Raw genomic sequence first — 15,560 nt, forward strand, 5'->3', positions numbered from 1 at the left:
ATTTTATCAATAGGATATTCATCGAAAACTGAAAAAATCAAAAACTAAACGGAATCGATGAAATTAAAACCAAAAAAAAAAATCTGATTAATTAAATCAATTAATCAATTGATTTGAGTTGGGTTTTGATTCTTGGTTTTCTAAAAAACGAAGAATCAGTTTTGTTTAAAAGAAAAAAGAAAAAAAAAAACCACTGTTCGGTTGAATACCCTTACACGAAAAGGTCAATGAAAGAGTGACAGTAGGACCCAGAAAGAGTGAAATCGGTTCAAAGAAGGTTTCAAAAACATAATACAAGGGGGTAAATGGGCTATACAATCCATTCCCAAGCTCTAATGAAGTTAGGATTTGATCCAAAAGTTTAACTACAATTAGCCAAAGACCTTTAGACAGTAATTTACATGGATCATTTATTACTGTAACTAATAACAATAATTCCGACATCCACTCATTTGATACGGAACTAATAAGTATGGACGTATTTTGTACCTAATAATTTTTTATGATGATGGTGATAGTAAATTTTTTCTGTATTTTTTATATTTATATATCTATAAAAATTATTTTTATTTTGTCGCATTAATTTTTGTTTAATATGATGATGTGCTCAAATGGTTTTATAAATTTTTTTTTTGTATTTTTATACTTTTGTGTGGTTTTATTTTTTTTAATTGTTATTATTATTTAATTATAACATCAAGGATTAATACATTTAAATTCACCACCAAATAGAAAAATTATTTCATTTTTGGATTGATTTAAATTTTTATTTTATTTCTATCGTTAATAAAAACAAGGTAAATTACAAAGACCCCTGTACTATAGGGCCTATGACATAGACCTTCCTGTACTTTGTTTTACGACAAAGAACCTCTTGTATTATGATCATGAGACAAACACCCTCTTCTTTTAGCCTTCCTTAAAATCCGTCATTGTAATATTTTTTAATTCCCATATTAATCTTATAATAATTATTCAGAGAAAAATACTATTCATCTGCCCCAACCTCAGGATACACGAACAACAACAACAAACGACAGACTTCCAAAGTCCTCCTTCTCTCTCCCATGATCATCGGCGGACTTCCGAAGTCCTCCCAATTGTAGATTAAGCATCAAATCATAGTTGTTGTGCCCTTTGGATATCGTCTGACCGGGTTTCTTAACCTAACCAGTAAAACAACATGGACTTCTCCGCCGTAGAGCATCCAATCCCTGATCCAAATTCGTTCCGTCTCGATAAAACATAGACGCCTCTACATTATCTATGATATCACAAGTAATATCACCAGCTTCCCTGTCCGATTCCCAAATGCAAATCCGAGGGAAATTCCTCTCAGCCAAACTCCTCTCGCTCCATCAATCGAAGACCTCTTCCTGGTAGACAGCAGAAAATTATCTTCGGCCAATGGACTTCTCGAGTTACAGCTCCAATCCTTAACAGTGCCAGGGTAGTAAGTACCGTTGAGCTGCTGGTGTTTGAGATCTTTACCCCAACTACCCACGTAGCGGCTCCCGTCCGGCCACGTGAAAACCCCATTTCCCTTCGGAACGCCGTTCTCCCACTGGCCATCATATCTATTCCCATTTGCCCAAATCAAAACCCCCTTGCCGGAAATCACGTTGCTCTTCCATCCTCCGACATACTCATTCCCGTTCTTCCACACATACCTCCCTTGCCCTTCCTGCAAATTACGCCTCCACGAACCCTCGTACACATCACCATTCGCATACTGTTTCTCACCAAACCCATGCTTCCGATCTGCGCTCCAAGAACCACGATACATATCTCCGTCGGAGCCGATAAAGGTACCAAACCCATCCATTCTCCCACCCTTAAATTCGCCTTCGTAGGTAGCCCCCGACGGCCACGAGAACTTACCCTTCCCACAGACCTTCCCCCTCCGCCACTCCCCTTCGTACATGCACCCGTCCGTCCAGAGATACTTTCCCGTCCCCTGCGGCACGTTCCCGACAAAACTTCCCGTGTAGAGATCTCCGTTTGGCAGATCCTTCTCTACGAAGGCGCTCGCAGTGGTGTCGACGCTGGTTGTTGGAACTCCGAACACGGTACTGGTAATGGTGGTTGTCGGTGCTACCCTTCTAGTACTAGCCTGAGATCGGCTCCGATCGATGACGAATGGTGGCGGAACCACCACGACTGTAGTCGATGCTGCTACCTCGATCACTTCTTTGTTATCTCCTTTAGATTTCTTCTTCTTGTACCGTTGGCGCTACTGTTGTTTAGTTCTTCGTCAACTAACAAAGTTTCTCGTATTTTCGATTTTCCCCACTAAACTGCTCCTCTTGTGGCCGAGGAAATCGGGAAGAACAAAGGGGACGATAGAAAGGAGAAGGGGAAGAAGAGAGATCGGGGGAGAGAGAGAGGAATTCGGAAGTTCGCTGTCGTTGTTCGTGTATCGTGAGGTCGGAAAGATGAACAGTGTTTTTTCTGATACTTGTAATTACAAGGGTAATATTGTAATTACAAGGGTAACATTGTCTCCAGTCATAGTACAAAGGGGGTTTACAGTGATAGTACAAAGGGGTCTTTGCCGCAAAACAAAGTACAGGGGTCTTTTGTCACAGATTCCATAATATAGGGGAGGTCTTTTTAATTTATTATTCTTTGTGACATTTCTTTTTTGTTAATGTAGTTAATTAATATAAAATATTAGAGATAATATACAAATAATACAATACATATATACATACATATATATATGTATATATATTGTGTTTTTATCTTTTTCAATTTATTATTTAATTATGACTTCATGGGTTAATATGTTAAATTTGAAAGGTTGAATTGTTGATCTATCGTGCTAAATAGGAAAACAATTTCACTTTTGGGTTAGTTTTAAATTTTATATTTTAAATCCATTATCAATAAAAATTTGAAAACAATTCTTGTTTATCGTGTTTGATTTTTAATATGATTAGTATAAAATATTTGGCATGTGTCCAAATGTTTTCTATAGAGTTTTATATATTTTTCATAATTTTTATATATTTGTCCATTTTTAATTTTTATTATTTAATTAAAAGATCTACGGTTAATACATATAATCCAAAAGGTTGAACCATTGACTTACCACAAGGAAAAAGATTTCATTTCTGGGTCAGGTTTAAAATTTATATTTTATTTCCAGCATCAACAAAACAATTATTATGTATCACACTTATTTTTCTTTAGTATGGTTCATATACAATATTAGATAAGTGTCTAAATGATTTTTTTACAAAATTTCTGTATTATTACATAATGCATTTTTTGTGTTTTTTTATTTTGTTTTTCAGTTTTTACATAATTATGATATTAAGGGTTGACACATTTGACTCAAAATGTTGAATTGATGACCTGCTACCACAAAAAAAAAAAAACTTTTTTTAATGGTTTTAAATTTATATTTCATTCTAACCTTAATAAAAATAATTATTATTTATCACACTTATTTTCTTTTATATGATTAATATAAAGCATTAGAGATGTGCCTGATATTTTTATATTTTTATTTATTTTTATTTTAAAGTTTTTTATTTAATTATGACATCATGGATCAACCCATTTGACCCGAATGGTTGATTTGCTTACTTTCCACCAAGATGGAAGAATGGTTCCATTTTTTGGGTTAATTTTAAAAAGCATGAAAGAGTGGGCATTAATACCTTAAATATAAGACTTGATGATAGGAAATTAAATGAGGAAAAATGCAAGGGTTCATATTACATTCGGTGCCCTTACAATTAGAAAGTGACTAAAATTAATTCTCAAAACATTTTTTGTTTAATACGAAGAATATATAATATTAACGCATCTCCAATTTTTTCTATAAAATGTATAAAACATTCTATATTTTTATTTTGTATTATTTAATTTATAACATAATAAAAGTTACTTATTTACCAGGTGGAAATGTAATTCCAATATATTGTTTGGATATTGGTTTTTAATATTGTAGTCAAATCAACTTATTAGATTGACCAATCCACCATCGAATTTAGGATTATAAGTCTATTAACCACCAAACCACTTGCCTGCAGTGACCTAACGATTTAAATCATTGAACCATTTGACAAGGTTAGTGGGGTCATGTGTACATTAATGCTCTTTTTCTATCCGAATTTTTATCCCATTTCCATCATTAATTAAAATAACTCTCCTTTATCACACTTTTTTCTATAATGAATATATAATATTATATAATGTTCCTAAATTTATCTACAAATTTCTAAATTTTTTAGAACTTTATGTATTTTATTATTTAACAATAGGGAAATTGTCTAAAACTCACCATGAGTTTTCAGCATTTCTCTTAAACTCACCACAACTTTTCAAAATGTCTAAAACTCACCATGTCACTAACTTGACGTTAAACAGGCAAACGGGTGTTAATATATTATCATTTTAATATTTAGACATGAAAAAAGGAAAAAGTTCAAAAAAAAATTTTCAAATATAAAATACATAAAAACATAGAAACTGCAAAAAATATAAAAAAAATATAGAAACTGCAAAAAAATAAAAAATTATTTTCAAATTATAGAAACTATAGAAATTGAAAACAAAATCAGAAAATAAAAATTGTAGAAAAAACACTAAAAATTATAGAAAAACACAGAAATTACAAAAAAATAACAAAAAATACAGAAAATTTTATAGATTGTAGATTATAGAAAATGTAAAAAAACAGAAATTATAAAAAACATTGGAAATTATAACAAAACACTAGAAATGCAAAAAAACAAGAAAATTGAAAACTGAAAAATACCATTTCTCCTCTAACTCACCATTCAAAGGTAATTTGGTCATGAAAATTGTTATTTATGCTAACATGGACACCTATATTAAGAAGCATTAACAGTGCACTAACAGAAGGTGAGTTTTTGAAAATAAAAACTTACTAACATGGTGAGTTTTAGACATTTTGAAAAGTTATGGTGAGTTTAAGGAAAATGTTAAAAACTCATGGTGAGCTTTAGACAATTTCCCATAATTATAACATCATGTGTTGATCCATTCGACATGGACAGTTGACCTAGTAACCCACCACCTGAATAGAAAAACCATTTTGCTTTTTTGGTTGATTTTAAATCATGTATTCCATTTTCACCATCAATAAAAGCAATTCTTATTTTCACATTTATTTTTGTTTAAAATGATGAATATGTAACATTAAAAATGTATCGAAATGCTTTATGATGTAGCGCAATCCGGTCACTCCTAGCTGGCACTCACGTGGCTCCTGGATGGAAGCGCCGATCTGAAGCGTCCGAGCTGGGTCTGCTGCTGAGGTCGGGACTGCAATTGTTTCTTCTGTGGGTGCGGCTCGTTCTTCACCTTGTTCTGTAAGCCGCTCCAGTTCGAGGTCATCGACCACCTTGGTCTTTCCCTTCAGGGCGGCGACATAGCACTTGCGGGACTCGAGCTGATCGCCCCATGCTACCCCCACACCGAAGTCTGTAGGGAACTTCATAGCCAAATGATGGGTGAAGACCACCACCCGTAGGACATGGGTGATCGGCCGACCTATTATGGCATTGTACGGGGAGGGGGTCACGACCACCAGGAAGTTATGGTTGAGTCTGACTACGCAGGGCCATCTGCCGACCTCCACAGGTACTGTTATTTTCCCAAGGGGCCGGACTTCTTCTCCACTGAATCCCACCAAAGGAGTGTCTACGGGCTTCAAGTCACTTTTCTGCAACTATAACTGGTAAAACGCAGCTTGAAGAGGATATCGGTCGAGCTGCCCGAGTCAACAAGTACGCGCCTGACCTCGAAGTCATTGACTCTCAGCTTTATCACGAGTGCGTCATCATGGGGGTAGTCGACCCCTCGCGCATCATCTTCCGTGAAGAAAATTGGCTCTTCTGTCCTCGGCCACTTCGGAGGATTCTGTTCTTCCCGGGCAGCCTCACGAACTGACGTCCGAGCTGCTGCTGAAGTACAACCTGCGAAAATCGAACCTCCCACTATTACATGGATTGTCCCCCAAACCAGCCTCTCTTCCGGAGGCTGCCTCTGTGACTGTTCGGCCGGCCTGTTGCTGGACTTGGGAGCATCCTTACCGTTCTCCCCTTGCCGACCTGCTTTATTATTATTATTATTATTATTATTATTATTATTATTATTATTATTATTATTATTATTATTATTATTATTATTATTTTGCACAAAATTCCTTAAATATCCGCGACGGATGAGCTCCTCAATCTCGTCGCAGAGGTTTTTACAATTTTCGGTACTATGCCCGTGATCTCTGTGAAAACTGCAGTACAAATTCTTATTTCTTTCATTGCGATTTCCCCTCAAACGTGGAGGCCACATCACAGACGGGGCGTCCTTGATTGCCATCAGGATTTCGGCCCGCTTCGCGTTCAGTGGGGTGTAATCAGTTCGGTCCGCTACTGGAGCTCGGTACGACTGACTCGGCTTTGCCCCCCGAGCTGCATCCCTTTTCTTTCAGCTGTCCCCTTGACCGGAAGGCTCTCCTTCCCTTTTCCTCTTTCTGGGCGCACCCTCGCCCTTCTGGCTGATCTCTTCTTCGGTGGCTATAAACCTGTCCGCGAGCTTAAGAAATTCGGTTATGGTCGCCAGTTGGTTGACAACCATGTGCCATTTGAACTCTTTATGCGTCACGCCTTTCTTGGCTACTGCGAGGCGCATGGCGAGGTCTAGGCGCGGTATCTGCATGCACGCATCGTTGAACCGCTTGATATAGCTCTGGATGGACTCTCCCTCTCTATGCACTATGCTGAGGAGACTTTCTTCAGTTCGCGGGCTCCGCTTGCTGGTAACGAAGTGGGACGTGAAGGCTTGTGCGAACTGCGCCCAACTTCTTATTGATCCGGGCGGCAGGTTCTGGTACCATGTACGGGCTACTCCTCTGAAAGTGGTGGAGAAGGCCACGCACATGCACGACTCACTGGCTCTCGCCAGGTGCATCTGCGACTGAAAGGCATCCACGTGGTCATTTGGGTCGAACGACCCGTCGTACTTGTCAAGAGGGGGGAGCTTGAAATCTTTAGGCATTGGGACTGCCAGGAGCTCGGGAGATAAGGGGGATTGAATTGAAAGGAGGGGAGCCTTGACTTCGCCCAAGCTTACCTCTTCTTTGCCTCCGAGCTCGGGCAAGCCGTGGGTGGCAGATCGGCGAGCTCGGCAGCGGCGTCTCTGCTTCTTGGTAGGCTCGGCATTTCTGCTGCTCACCTCTGTGCTGTCAGGAATAGTGTGTGTAGGGAGTAGCTCAGGCCGCTGGTGATGACTGCGGATAGAGGGATCCTACTTGGAGCCTGCGGCCAGAATCTCGAACCGGTTCTCTAGGAATGGGGTATTAGGCTTGGAGGGCTGAGGCGACGTGGACTTGGCGAGCTGAGGTCCTTCCGACCTGACTGCCCGTGGTGAGACCGGAGTGGCCGGTCTTTCTTGTCTACCGCGGGAGGAGGCCTAGCTCCTTGAAGGGTTCTAAGGGGCCTCTCCTTGGCGAGAAAGGTGCTCCTCCTGGCGGCGAGACCTAGCTCGCTGTGAGGCTAGGTGCTGAGGAGGGAGTTGTGGCTGCTGAAGCTAAGGTTGAAGCAGTTGAGGGAATTCCTGCTGATACTGGTACTGGGAGACCTGGTGTAGTACCTGTTGCTGATAGAGCTGGGACTGTTGAAACTGTTGCATTTGGGCTTGCATGGCCTGCATGCACTGCACCAAGTCCTCCAGTTGGTTCGGGTTGGCCGCTGGGGGCACAACTGAGGGTTCGGTGGAGGTTGCTCTAACTGTAGTAGGGAGTGGAGCAACGACGGGTGCCCTTGTAAGAGGCACGATCAAACTAGGGATCCCGTCCGCTGAGAGGGGGACGGTAAACTGTTCGATGCAGACAGTAGGAAGTTGGGGTTGTTCCCTGGAGTTATCCATCTCCGTGCTTCGTCCGATGTTGCTTGAGGAAGCCATTAGTGTCAAGTTTTCAAGGAACAAAGAGCTGTGAAGGTTTAGACAAAGGCTTTTCGAGGCGTTTCCCACAGACGGCGCCAAATGATGTAGCGCAATCCGGTCACTCCTATCTGGCACTCACGTGGCTCCTAGAAGATACCTGAGATGAAGAAGAAGAAGAAGAATCCCCGGGGGCGTGCCCTTGTAAGAGGCACGATCAAACTAGGGATCCCGTCTGATGGTAAACTGTCCGATGCAGACAGTAGGAAGTTGGGGCTATTCTCTAGAGTTATCCATCTCCATGCTTCGTCCGATGTTGCTTGAGGAAGCCATGAGTGTCAAGTTTTCAAGAAAGAGCTGTGAAGGTTTAGAGAAAGGCTTTTCGAGGCGTTTCCTATAGACAGCGCCAAATGATATAGCGCAATCCGGTCAGTCCTAGCTGGCACTCACGTGGCTCCTGGAAGATACCTGAGATGAAGAAGAAGAAGAAGAATCCCTGGGGGCTTGCCCGGCGGGAACACTCCGATGCTTAAGTTAATACTCTGTAGGAGAAGCAAGGAGAAGACGAAGGCTAAGAGTGTAGATAGCGCGTTATCACTATACTCGAGAGATTAGAAGTCTCAAGAAGAAGTTTCTCTTCTGCCCTGAGGGCTTTTATTGGGGCGTTCATGTCAGGTCGGGCATAACCGCCATTGAGCTCCTGCCACAGCCGTTACCTGCCAGGGCTGCGCAGGTGGCCGTTGTGATGTACTTCTCGCCCGGGTAAGTGACATGTCTCCAAAGTGGCAGGCACGCCTCCGCCTGCTGAGAGACGTGGACGCAGACTATTGAAAGGACAGGGACTGCGCCGTCAGTAGGGGATGTGGCGCAGTCCGATCGGTACGGCCTGTCAGATAGAAGCTTCCTGAGGAGTGCTCATGCGGCTCATTCGCGAGCTACTTTGTAGGAGCTCGGAACACTTCAGGATTACCCTTGATAGAATTGGTCCTTGGGATGACTTGTTTGCTTGGGAGCTCGGGCGAGCTAGTTCCCCTAGCTCGCGAGCTAAAGTTGCCTCGGAGTTTCCCTTCAAAGGTAGCTCGGGGAACCCGGAGCTCGCGTTGTGGTGAGCTCCTCCTTTTGTGAGCTACAATGTTAGCGAGCTGCTTTATGGGCCCGTCACTTGGTCGCACTAGGCTGCAATGCTGAGCGAGTAAGTGTCCACGTGTCATCGTTTCATAGGTCAGATCAAATTGTCCTCCATCACTTTATACAAAGCTTATACTTTTCTTTGAGTTTCTATATATATTTGTAATATTTATTACCTAGCTATGGCATCATAGATTGACCCATTTGACCCGGAATGTTAGATTGTTGACCTAACATCTTGATATGAAAATGGTTTCATTTTTAGACTGGTTTTAAAATTTTCATTTCATTTATATCATTAATAAAATAATTATTATTTATCACACTTATTTTTTGTTTATATGATTAATATAATATTATAGATGTGCCCAAAATTGTTTCATATTTTTTTGTATTATTCTATTTTAAAATTTTTATTTTTTAATTATACATCATGGGTTAACCCATTTGTCCTAAAAGGTTGAACCACTAACCCACCCTCTAGAGAGGAAAATGATTTCATTTCCCATCGGTTTTAAGTTGTATATTCCAAGTCCATAATTAATAAAATTATGTCTATTTTGTCATATTTAACTTTTTAATATGATAAGTATATAATAATAGAAATGTGTCCAATTTTTTTTCAAAAATTACTTATTTTCTATAATTTTTTGTATTTTTTGTATGTCTAAATTTGTATTATTATTTATAACATCATGGAATTATCCATTTGACCCAAATAGTTGAACTACTTACCCACCACCTAGATGGAGAGTATGGTTTCATTTCTAGGTTTATTTTAAAATATAAAATTTCATTGTATTAATAACTATTGTATATATATTTATTAGTAGAATTTAATGATGAGAAACAAAAGTATAAATGTTGGATTCAGTGAAAGAGAGAGAGAGAATATTTAATGCCTTAAATGTGAGATTTAATGAGAGGTAATTGAATGTACTTAATAGTATTATTTTAATTACATTTTCAACCCTCTCAATGAAGACAGACTAAATTCAAGAAGAGGGGTATTTTAGTAAATAAAATCTAGAAATCTAATACCTCATTCACACTTTATAAGTAGTATACATAGATGTAGATATAGATATACAAGACCCACATAGACACCACATGATTCATTTATTGCCCTAATTAATAACAATAAGGGGTCAATTACAAATTGGTAACTTGTACTTTAGGCGACTCAGTTTGGAAAGAGTACAAATTTGTAGATTGCAAAACCTTCTATTTTCTATATATTTCTACTGCATATATTTGTATTTATACTCTTAAACTGAGTCTAAGAGGCAGTGACAATTAAGGGCTTGAACTTTTAAGTGAGATAATTTTGTATCTCAAAGTTTTAAAAATATACATTTAAGTCGACTCCGTTAAAACCAACTTTACAATGAGAGTAAAATTATAAAAAAGTTCATATTTAAATTTTCTTTTCCTTACCAGCTTTCGTTGTACTCTTTTTTTTTCATATGAAACCATCTCTCTACTTCTTTCCAACAAAGAATAAAAACATTTGAATGGAACAACAAAAAACAGTAAAAAAAAGAAAATCTGATTATGGAATTTTTGTAATTTCACACTTACCGTACAACATTAATTTTAACAGAATTGGACTCAAGTATATATTTCTTAAAGTTCAAGTACTAAAATGTTACACATGAAAATTCATGTCCTTAAGTGTCAATAATCCACATCAACTGACAAACCTGCACAGGTTGAGACATGCCGTATGATATCATCCACTCCCTAGTTAGTATAATTTTTTCTCATTTAACTGAAGGGATTAATACAGTAATAACAAGCCAAAATGGATCAAATCTTTTTCAAACTGAAGTTCAACATCTTTTCCATATAAAACAGATGTCTTGATATTTATGCAAACCACAAAAGTTAAATCACAGTATTTGCATTTATAGTTTTGCACGTGTACATGGTGCATGCTCTTACATTAGTTAGTAAGGAGACGGCATCTGTTCCTCACACCGGCGCCTAACATGCACATTTTTCTATGCATTGGGAAGATCTCCTGTACTTATTAATTATTATTTATGGGAGATATTCTTAATACAAGGTGGATGTGCATGCAAGGTGGAGATATTCCCAAATATAAAGCCACAATCCCTTTTGATAAATCAGTATAAAGCTACACTGCAAAGCATCAGAAGAAAATAAATTAACATGTTACTATAAAAAGTAAAAAAATGGATCTTGAGTGCTTTTACACTACAATATCCCATTTCTGAATTTGGCCCCTCTCTATTCTAAAGACAAAAAATGTAATTTAAACTATTACTTTTTAGTTCATCCTCATCTCACTTTAACTTCTTATTTAAAGTATTATTAATTAATTCTTTACTTTTTCAATATCTCCCATATTTATGGCATTTTTTCATCATTAAATTCCACTATTTAATTCTATAATTCAAAATTTTAATGGTATAAAAAAAAAACAATGGATTAAAAACTGGCATAAAAACAAAACCATTTTACCAGTTGGTTGGTAGTAGACTTGGCAACAAGTTGACCCAACCTACAAACCCGATCCAACCCAAGACAAAAAAAAATAGGGTTAGGGTCTCATATTTAGCTACGTGATTGGGAGAATGAACCGACCCGTGCCAACCCGAAAAAATGGGTTGGGTCATGGGTCAACACACTGACCTGATTGTCAGGTCTAATTAGGACTATTTATGCATTGTTAGCAGTTTCCACTCTTTAATTTTTTCTATTTAGTCTTTACTCTTTATTGTTTAGTCTTTGAATTGTTAGATGTTCGAGTTTTTCTATTTTATATTTGAAAATTTAAGGTTAATTCCTTTAATTTTGACATTTTCATGTATTTTTTCTTTATGTTTTTAAATTCCAGTTCTTTTTTGGGATGACCAGAATTGACCCATGGGTCAACCCTAACCCAAACATTTAGGGTTAGGGTCTAGCATTTGACAACCCAACCTGAAATTCAACCCGACCCGAAATCAACTCGAAGTGTCTTGACCCAACCCAAGCCCGAACCACACAACCCAATTGTCAGGTCTAGTTGGTGGGTTAGAAGTTAAACCACAAAGATCAAATGAATCGATCTATGGTATAACAATTACATAATAAACATATAAAACAAATAAAAATATTAAAAAGTTATACAAAAATACAACATTTTTTTTTGTAAAAAATAGACACATCTATATGTTCATCGACTTAAAACAAAAAATTAATATGACAAACAATAATTATTTTGATAAAAAATAAAAAATAGAATTAATTTCTAACTCATGAACCCACCAAATGGGTCAAACAATTCAACGATTCAACAAATTGTGTCACAAACACAAGCTTAAACAAATCAGATGGCTGAGAGCTATTTGTGCAAATAACCTTTTATTTAGGCCTTGTTCGCTTTTCGGTAATTTACTTACCCGAGTAAATGCAGTTACCTGGGTAAGTTTTTCCTGGAAAAAACACTTACCCGAGTAAGTGCATTTACCCATGTTCTTTTATTTCTCATGTAAATAAGGCAATGACCATTTTATCCATAAAAATCCATTTTTAAAAGGGAAATTTTTGTCTCATTCAAGTGTTGACAACTTTCCTCCTTTGTGGGAAAGTTATTTACCCACGTAAGAGGTGGGTATCACTTACCCGAGTAAGTGGTACACATGAAAATAAACTTTCTTTGGTCCCCACATAAAAGTACATGAGATTCTTGGTCAATAAGACCAAAATCCCATTGACCAACTTTTCCCCTCTCAAAATCCGAAAAAAGAAATGCCTCTTTAAGGGTTCAATACAAGCTGGGTAAGGTCAGGTTGATGTCAACCGGGGTTTATGAGTATGGAGATGGCCTACCCCCTTTGTGTAGTCCCATTAGGCCATGAACCTATCCACGATGCCAGGTTTCGGTTGGATCAGGTTGACCGAAGCTAAGGTCAGGTTGATGTCAACCGGGGTTTATGAGTATGGAGATGGCCTACCCCCTTTGTGTAGTCCCATTAGGCCATGAACCTATCCACGATGCCAGGTTTCGGTTGGATCAGGTTGACCGAAGCCTCACCCCAACCATCCAAAACTGAATTGGTTTTATCCAATTTATAGCAAATTGATTTAATTTCTGAAAATCCTAACCAGTTGGGCTCAAAATCAAATTGGGTTTATATATGAAGTTTCCAGTTGGCCCACACTAATTTCCACAACCCTGTTTGTATATGCATTGCTCTTCGTAGCAGTGTAGCACTTATGGCTTTTTTAGATGAGAGAGAATAAGAGAGATATATAGATAAAAATATGAAGGGGAAATTTTGATTATTTGGCTCAGTTTGGACTTTGGGAGGAATACAAATATGTAGGGTGTAAAACCTTGCATTTGTACTTGTACTCTTTTCGACGGATCCAGATTCAAGGCGTTTTCCAACAAGCTTTATAACCTTACATTGGGAATATCTCCCATGAAATAAAACACAGAAGTAAAGAGATGTTTCCTATGCAAGGCTTTAAAGGCTTCGAACGGATCTTGCACTGATTGAAACCAATCTCTTTCCAGACTGAGCCTTTGATACTCTTTTTTTTTTAATGATAAAGAGGTCGTTTGTACCATCGTAAGGAATCCTTCATATATCCTATGCACATTGCACTCTAGTTCTCTAGTAGATTTAGATATTACTCCTGCTTCTGCTTTTACACACGTTCTTGTGATACTCAAATAATCCCTCTATGGCCAATCAAGGGCTGACTTTACAGATGGAAATTTTCTCCATTTCTCTAATCTCTGTGGGACCCATTTTGAATGGGGTGGGGATGGGGATGGTTTTCCCCTATAGGGATAGGGATGAGAAAATTTTTGTTCTCGTTGGCAGGGGCGGGCTGGGGACGGGGAGAGCACTCCCTGCCCCACAGGGACCCTAATCCCTATCCCGTGGGATCTCTGCTAATATATATGTATATATGTATATATGTCCTATATATTACTATTTTTTAAAATTTGATTTAATATGTTTGAATATTTTTAATAGGATTATGATTTTTAATTATTTTATTTTTAATTTTTGAAATAAAATAAGAAACAAAAACAAAATGATTGACATTATAAAAAAATAACAAGAATGGGGATCCTCATGGGGATGGAGATGGGGATAACCTTGTCCCAATTAGCAAGGATGGGGACGGTGATGGGGATGGGAAGTGGCTCCCCATCCTCGCCCCGCACTGTTGCCATTTGTGGCCGGTTGGTATGTTAACTGGTTTGCTCCAACATTGATGTGGAATCAATTCCCGCAACCACTGATTTGGAAAAAAGGGGGTTATCAGTGGTGCATGGCACCAAATACTAAAAGTACCCTCTATAGGAAAGGGGAAAAGGAAAACACTTCATTTGAAGATGTGTTTTATTAAAAGATTTAGGGTGTGTTTGGGAGTGCTTTTCTAATGGGATTTTTGTACTTTTACATTGGATAAAGCAAAAATCGGTCTATAAATCATTTGGTGAAAAAGCTAAAAAAAAGGGCTTTTGCATAAAAAAAAAAAAGAAAAACTCATTTAGAAAAGCAGAAAAAAAAACTTCATTTAACTTTTCCTATTTGCAAAAAGTTATTTTAAACTAAAAAGCTAGCGATCAGCCAAACACTAAAAAAGGCTTTTTCAAAAGTCTATTTACGCTGAAAAGCATTCCCAAATGCAGCCTTAGTGATCTAAATGATAAAAGGGTTTGTTTAACCACAAATCTCATCGGATGATCACTTTTCGATATCAAGAGTTTCTCTTACTTACTTTCCATCCAATATCAAGGTTTACCTTCCTTCCAAGCATAGAAGAAATAATGCTTTTTGGGCGAGATGGATTCGTTCAAATATGATGATGCTAGGAAAGCTTTTAACCAATCAACCAGTACCACAAATATGACACGTTACAATATGATGAGAACCAGCTCCTCTAAGTCTACAACTTCTAGAGAATCTTCTTAGAGACAAAGTAATTTTTTTTCGGGAGGCAAACCAAGCGGTTGACTGACTTGCTCGTAATGGAGAGTTTCAAGAGAATCGATCGAGTTAAAAAAAAAAAAAGACAAAATAGTTTAAGAACTAAAATGAACTCCACATTTTCCTCTTATCAACCTTTATAGGTGTCAATTAGCTCAATTGGTAAGGTTTTTGGCCGGTTGTATTAGAGTTGGAATTGATTCTCACCTTAACCCAAGTTGAAGGGTTTTCTTGAGAGTGATAGAATGGATCTCCTCAAAGCAAAAGTTGATCATACACCTTGAGAGCATAGCATCTAGCCACATACTTTTAGGGGGTGTGCACGATTTTTGGGGGGTTGACTAAATTCATAAAAAATATTCTCAATGTATGGTTGGATACCCTACTTTTAGGGGGTGTGCACGATTTTTGCTTTTGGAATTTTTATAGTTAACTCCTTAGATTTTTTTTATTGATCTCCCAAATGTATTTAACCCCCCTAGGAATGGCAACAAGGTGGGGCGGGGACGGGGAGCCTCTCCTCATCCCCATCCTCATGAAAATCCCCAT

The 15,560-nt window shown here is 38.1% G+C and overlaps 1 pseudogene; it reads right to left on the minus strand.

Annotated features, from left to right (window-relative positions):
* Positions 1-755: 755 nt before the first annotated feature.
* LOC104587238 (uncharacterized) lies at positions 756-10,769 on the minus strand (annotated as a pseudogene).
* Positions 10,770-15,560: the final 4,791 nt, after the last annotated feature.

This window comes from Nelumbo nucifera, chromosome 4 (genome assembly GCF_055504915.1).
Source record: "Nelumbo nucifera cultivar China Antique chromosome 4, China Antique-T2T, whole genome shotgun sequence".
Lineage (NCBI taxonomy): Eukaryota > Viridiplantae > Streptophyta > Magnoliopsida > Proteales > Nelumbonaceae > Nelumbo > Nelumbo nucifera.